The following is a 7,523-nucleotide window of genomic DNA, read 5'->3' on the forward strand; positions in this document are numbered from 1 at the left end:
GCTGGGCCCCAGACGTCAGCGGCTGTGGGGTGCACCAACAGCGAGCGCCCTCTCGGAAGCCCGGCAGCTCCAGTGCCACTATGACCGCCAGAGGGCAGTACGGCCCCAGTTTCTGCAGCAGCTTCGCCAGCAAGTTAGCAGCCGGGGGGTGGAGGGTTTGGCGGCTCCTCTGCCTCCCAAATGCGGGTTCTTCTGGATTCACCCTAGTCTAGGGATCCTCAAACGGAGGTCTGGGACACGCTCCCTTCAGAATTACCTGGGTGCTTGCTAACCAGGTTTGGGGCCCTTCTTGGACCCGTGAATCAGCACCTCTGAAGCTCCAGGTGTGTGGGATGGGGGGGTCCGGTTAGGACAGCAAGGTTAGGAGGCCTGGAGAGTTTTGAGAACCTTTGCTCCACTCATCAGTCTTCTAGGGTCAGGGTTTGGGGCTGGTGTGTGTGTGTGTGTGTGTGTGTGTGTGTGTGTGTTGGTTGGGGGTGGGGCGGAACAGAAGATTATCACACAGTGTAAGTAGGGTTGAGTGTTGGGGGGCTTGGGCTTGCATTTTAGCCTCATTACTTACCTGGATGGGTGACAAGGTTTTGGATTTTTTTGGTTTTTCTTGGGTTTTGTATAGTATTTCTCAACTGTTCATTGTCCATCATCTATCCAGTAATAGTAACTAAACTCATATTATGTGTACTTTCCAGGTGTGGGGATATAGTGGTAGACAAGACAGACACTGTCCCTGCCTTTCTAGAGTTCATGCTTTTGTGGGGAGTTAGATAATAGCAAATAATCCCGCAAATATGAAACTACAAATTGTAATAGCTGCTTTGAAGGAAGAGGAACTTCCTCAGGGTGCTATGTGAATGAAGAAGAACTACAGGAGTATGGGGGAGGGTGTGAGGGATTCTTCCCTTAGGAAATTATGCTTGAATTGAGGTCTGAAGGGTGACTAGGAGTTAAGAGGGGGGAAGAGTTTTTCAGGTAGGAGACTCTACATGTGCAAAGGCCCTGAGATGAGAACCAGCTCGCTGCCTTTGAGGAACTTCAAGAAGGTGGCATGGCTGGAGTGCAGGGAGAAAGGGGGAGAGTGGCTGCATGTGGGGTTTGGGCAGTAGACAGGGACCAGTACCCTCAGGTTCTCAAATTTCTCATCTTCAAAATGGGGCAGTAAAGTTTATCTTGCAAAGATGATTAAATATAATGATGAGTGCCAAGTGTCTAGTCTAGTGCCTAGTACACAGGTGGTGTCAGAGATGTGAATGTGTGTGGAAAGAAGGCACCTGGGTGGGGGTTGGGGGGGGCACAGCCTGGTTAAAGAGTGAGCCGTGGGGAAGTCCTGTGCAGGTGCAGGGACCAGAGCTGTCTCAGTTAACTGCAGGGACCAACTGAGAAGCATATTTTAACCACGGTGAAAATTACCGTTGGCATCACTCTCTTGTTAAAAACAAAGTGAAATTGGAGAACATACTGTTGTCTTTAACTAAGCCAAGATGACTAATTATTAGACTCATTTTCTAAAGCTTACCATATACAGACATGTGATAAGGTGGAGAGAGGAGAGTTTGGAAACTGGATTCATTCTGAAACCCCATAGATGAGGCTCGTGTGAGGTTTCTGTGCATAATGACTGTGAACATTCAGTTTAACTCAGCTGTCACCACAGGTGTGATACAAAACAAAATGTTTTGCAAGAGCTCTAAAGAGCATCTTGGGGCAGCTCACGGCAGCGTCCAGGGGATCTCTGCCAAATTGTAAAGGGTAGGAAAGTGGGAGCTGGTGTTAGGTTGGGAGGGAGGACCAGACCCTGAGTCCTAGCTATGGTTTTGACCCTTGGTGACCACATGGTCCTGACTAACTTCCTCCTTTCTTTGGGGCTTAGTGTCCCCATCTGGAAAAAGAAGGGCCAGACCAGATGATCATTAAGGATCTTTCTACTTTGTTGTTGTATGATATTTACTGATGGTGTGATCATGGAAACTTTGCTCTGGGACCTTGCTCTGCTCACTGTTACATCCTCAGGGCCAGGACCAGTGCCTGGGCCCTGATAGGACATCAGTAATAATGGTTGAATTGAATGAAGGACTTTTAAAAAAGATTTTCTTTTTAAGTAATCTCTACTCGTAACATGGGGCTCAAACTCACAACCCATAGATCACGAGTCACGTGTTCTCAGTTCTCACCTGACTGAGCTAGCCAGGTGCCCCCAAATGAAGGACTGAATGAAGGAATGAACTGAGCTTTCATTTGATAAGCAATTTTGGCCATGACAGGAGCACTTGCTAAAAGTTTCACAAGTCACGTTTTCTGGCTTCCTTGTTGAGTATGTATTGAAGTCATTCACGTGACAGATTCAAACTGCAGTATAATATGATGTTCCTTTTCAGTGTGGAGTCTACCTCACTTTCCTGGATGCCTTCACTTCCTCTTCACTTCCATTACCGACATAAGCAATTGAATTTATTTTCAGTGCCATTTTTACACAAAAACAGAGTTTCATCACTTCTTGGGAGTGTCTGGGGACTCCCAAGGACCAAGAAAGAACAATAGAGCCCTGTTGAGATGCACTGGGTGGTGGACTTGGCTCATTCATTGGCTAAGGGATTCATCTTCAATACCTTGTATACCCAGTTCCACAGGACACATAATTTGAATTCATTCCTCAGTGAAAATAACAAGTGATCTTGTGTCCTGGTGTTTGAGAATGGCTTACAAATGATTATTGTTGACTTCCATCAATGCCAAGGAGTCTATGGGGTTTATTAGTCTCTGCTTGAGAGACCTTAGTGTCTTCCAGGCTTCCGTGGCCCATCCCATCCTAAGTTCTCTTTGTTTATTCATAGTTCGAGAATCCCAACCACCAGGTTTCTCACCCAGGCTCATTCTGTCACTAGGAGGAGAGACATTTCAGTAGATGTTAGGTAGTCAGATGGCTGTGTCTCCTCCCCTAGTGTTCTTGTGAGCTAAGCTTTTAGCCATGTTGCCTCTTGCCCTTAATTTCTCCCTCATGTTGTAGGAAAGTAGACAATGGGAAACTATCACCTGAGGTCAGGATTGAAAACAGTTTTTGGTATTTTTCACACTTAGGAAGGATTTCTCCTTCAGCTTTATCTGTGGTCTCCTCTGTTCTGGCAGCCTGCATTGAGCCTTACTGTGTGGACCATGGCCTGTCATGGGATACTGGAATGAGCAAGGCAGAACTCTTGCCCCTCATGACTGTGCAGTCCAGAAGGGAGGTGGGACAGGCGTGACAACACTTCCAGAGTAAAGAGAGTGACACGTATGCCAGGTGAGAGAAGAGAGGGAGCTGTGATTGCCGCTAGGGTGGGGTCAGGGAATGACATACAGTGTTCATAAAAATGAACACGCATTAATATGTAAAAAAATATAGAAGTTACAATAAAAAAGACCCTCCCTCACTCCCTCAAAAAAAAAAAAAAAAAGAAAAGAAAGAAACCCACCATTCAAGAGCACCTGGTGGCTTGGTTAATCATCCGACTCTTGGTTTCGCCCAGGTCATGAACTCACAGTTCGTGAATTCAAACCCCACATCGGGCTCTGTGTTCAGAGAGAGTGCTTGGGATTTCTCTCTCCCTCTCTCTCTGCTCCTTGTCTGCTTGCATATACTCTCTCTCTCTCAAAATAAATAAATATTAAAAAAAAACCCCACCATTCAAACTGTTTCTATGTGAATGGGGTGCCTGGGTAGCTCAATCGGTTAAGTGTCCAACTCTTGGTTTTGGCTCAGGTCATGATCTCATGGTTTGTGAGGTGGAGTCCCATGTCAGGATTCTCTCTCTCTGCCCCTCCCCCCACACATGCACCGTCCCTCAAAATGAATAAATAAATAAGAAAAAACCCACAACTATTTCTATGTGGAGTTTCTAGACGGAGAGGTAGATAGAAATACTTTTATAAAATGGGGTACTTTTGAAAACAAAAGTCATTAAATGTAATTTTATTTGATATTAACAGAAGAAAAGGAAACCAGTGAAACCAAAGGAATTTTTGAACTTTGAGTAAGTATTTCATCACCAGTGTAATTGTTTCCTAAAAGATCCCACTGGATGCCTGGGTGACTCAGTCGGTTGAACAGCCTACTCTTGATTTTGGCATAGGTCATGATCTCACGATTTGTGAGATTGGGCCCTGAGTCAGGATTCTCTCTCTCCTTCTCTCTCTGCCCCTCCCTGCTTGCATGTGCATGATTTTTCTCAAAATAAATAAACTTTAAAAAATACATATATTTTATCATAAGCACATTTAGCAATGGTATTCTTCTAAGATAAAATACTTCAATTAATCCAATGATAGAATTTTTGAGAGACCAACATAAAATTGTCCATTAAATCAAAAGACATGGGCAGATTCTGTGAAAAGTCTGTGACTAACTTTTCCATTCCTTCCCTAATCCATTTTTCACAGAGCAGCATACAGTCCGTTCTGTGAGCTTTGACAAATGCACAGTCACGTAATCACCCTACAGTCAAGATGCAGAAATCCCCCTCCCCCCCGGCAAATCTCTGTGTCTCTTTGCAGTCAACTCCTCCTTCCACACCTGGACCTTGGCAAACACTGATCTGTTTTCTATACCTATAGTGTCACCTTTTCCAGAAAATCACACAACTCATACAGGAGATAGCTTTTTGACTTTTTTTTTCACTTAGCATAATGCATTTGAGATTAACCATGTTGTGTGTTGCAGTAATTCACTCCTTTTATTGCTAAGTCCATTGTATAGATGTACCACAGTTGGTTGATCTGCTCACCAGTTAAAGGACATTTGGGTTCTTTCCAGTTTCAGTCAATTTGAGTAAAGCTGCTCTAAACAATTGCATACAGGGTTTTCTGTGGCCACAACCTTTCCTTTGTCTCAGGCAAGTACGGCTGGGAATGGGATTGTCCGGTTGAATGGTAAGTGTTTGACTGTATAGGAAACTGCCAAACTGTTTTCCTAGGGAACATTTTGCATCTCCACCAGTAATGTAGGAGAGATCCAGTGCTCTGTGTCCTTTCTAGCACTTGGCTTTGTCAATTTACAGTCTGTTCATTCTAGTAGATATGTAGCAACATTTCATTGTGCTTTTAATTTGCATTTTCCCAAAAAGAACCATGTGTTCTTAAAATCTTCTGATCTGCGGTCAGATGCATTATCTACTGTGCCCCTGGCCCCATACTGAGAATCATGCATCCCTAAATGACATGTGTACCTGTTAATATGGATAGATGGGTGGACTCCTTGTTTTATAAAGAATAGGACACTAACCTTCTCCTGCTTCCTTTCCCTTCATCCTTCATCTCTGTATTATTCTATATTGCTAAGTTTTAAAACATTTGTATTTCTTTGAAATCATATCTGAACATTGGTATAAACCCTAATTTTAAATGGATTCATTGCTCGTGCTCAGTCCTTTGCCATGATGTCTTCCTCTCCCTCCCTGAGTTTCTACTTTTTATTTATCTTTTCATTTGCTGGATTTTATTATCAAGTAGTTTTCACAAGAGAGATTCATAACAGTCTGAGTTAGCTAATATTTGCGAGTGTCTGCCTGTTGCCTTTATACTTGAATGACATCTATGCAGGACAGAATGATCTTGGCTCACAACACCTCTTTTAATCGAAAATACCCATTTTCCCAATATCTTCTGGTTTTGACTAGCACCTAATAGAAGCCTGAATCCAGCCTGATGCTTCTTCTCCTTTGCAGATGATTTGCTTTTTCTGCCAGAATGCCTAAAGATTTATTACTCAAAGTTTGTTTTTCTTTTTCTAAAAATATTTTCTATTTTTAAAAAAGAATAAATGCACATAGATTAAAAAGTCAAATTGTACTTCCCAGGAAAATCAACTCTTTCCTCTTGCCTTTCTTCATTCTTGCCAACTTCTTCCAACTCTTGAAGCTGTTTCTTTTAGTTTTACATCTGTATTTCTAAGTAACAGGGTTACATTCTATAAGCCCTGGGTGAGTTTGGGGAGAGGGGTTTGCTGGTTGGTGGGCTTCACTCTGGGGTAAAGGGGCAGGGGACAAGGTGTGCCACCAGGAGACCTCAAATATGGATATCTCCAAGTCTTTTCCATCTAGCTGGTTTCTTCCGGGCTAGAGGAGTTGCTTGCTCCCCTGTACAAGGGCACCAGCCTGTTCTGAGGCTGAATGGGGAAAGGACTTCTCTGTGTTGCATTGTTCAGTGCGCACAGTTGGCACTTCATTCTGGTGATTCTGGCACAGCACCTCATACCCTCCGCTAGCAGTGACCGATGTTTATTTTTGAGCCTCTGGTTTCAACCTTCCCAAGGGAGTAAACTCCTCACCTTTTTTTCCTGAGTAAGAGGCATCATCTCCTAGCTTTGCAGAGTCAGGAAAGGAGGCTGGCGTTCTAGATGCTTGTCGTACTGACTCTTGGGCACTCCTGTTTCAGCATCTCTTGTACCTCAGCCTTCAAGGGTATTGTGGTTGATTCAGAATTCTGTGGCTCAAGTCCATTTTCTCTTTGCTGGTTTCCCTACCCTGCAGACCCCACACATAGGTCTCAGTTTTTTCTTTTCCTGGGTTAGTCGCCACTCATCCATTTATGTTTTATCTTCCAAATTTTGATGACATCTGTCCTCCGCTGTCATCTCTTCTCTTATATTTGGTCTTGAGAATTTATGCCCTTAAAATATTTGTATTATTATATAGTTTTGTAGCAGAGAGCACTTATGTGAAATTTTCTTCTGGATTTGGGGTTATGTTTTCTTCTAGACTGGATTCTTTGCCTTTGGGTGATTTTTTTTCTTGGGGTGTCGGTTGATATGTTTGCATAGTTGGCATCTGTTTCTTGTGCTCAGGCATTTCTGTCCAGGTATTCTCTTTGTTGTTATGTAGTGTGATTTTGGACTCATCTCAGCATTATCCGAGGCAGGTTTGTGTACAGTCTTTGGAAAAAAAAAAATACCTGGGGCTGTTTTCTCTCTCACCTCTGAGATTTTGTTAGTACATTATGCTAGGGTACACTTCCTTGGGGAAAAGGATTTTCTTTTCTTTGAAATGTAGGATGGTTAATACTCACTACCCACAGCTTTGCTGGGGGAGAGGTAGCAATAAAAGTCACTCCCAACACCCTGAAATTAATAAATGAAGGTGGTAGGGAGCTCCCTGTGGGGCAGCTGATGGCTGAGTCAGGTTGGTGTGATGAAGGGAGAGGATGAGGTCCCCTAAGCCCATCCCTGGTCCCTAAACGGCCATCGTGAGAGTGAGTAGGTAGGATGGGAGTGGGGTGGCCCAGTCTGGAAATGCTGGCAGGGGATGAGTGGCCTCGTGGCTGTTTCTGGAATGTATGCCAGGATCAGGATCCTGCAACTGAGAATCTGGCAGGCTCTGACTGGTGGCCAAAGAGTCCAACTCCAATCCGAGGTCAAGTCACCAGGGATCATTTATTGATGTTTCTGGGGAGAAATGAGAAGGAATACATCAATTGAATAAGATGATGCTCGCTTATTACATCCATGATGTGTTTCAAGGCTTTGAAAAACACCCTCTTTTGTCTAATTAGTCATTGTG

The 7,523-nt window shown here is 43.7% G+C and overlaps 1 long non-coding RNA gene across 1 annotated transcript; it reads left to right on the forward strand.

Moving 5' to 3' along the window:
* The first annotated feature begins 2,853 nt into the window (after positions 1 to 2,853).
* Positions 2,854 to 4,225, forward strand: LOC132669021 (uncharacterized). The gene is made up of 2 exons (XR_009605938.3): positions 2,854 to 3,274; positions 3,961 to 4,225. It is a non-coding gene; the product is annotated as an uncharacterized LOC132669021 (long non-coding RNA).
* Positions 4,226 to 7,523: the final 3,298 nt, after the last annotated feature.

Source organism: Panthera onca, chromosome A3 (genome assembly GCF_046562875.1).
Source record: "Panthera onca isolate mPanOnc1 chromosome A3, mPanOnc1 haplotype 2, whole genome shotgun sequence".
NCBI classification, from domain to species: domain Eukaryota; kingdom Metazoa; phylum Chordata; class Mammalia; order Carnivora; family Felidae; genus Panthera; species Panthera onca.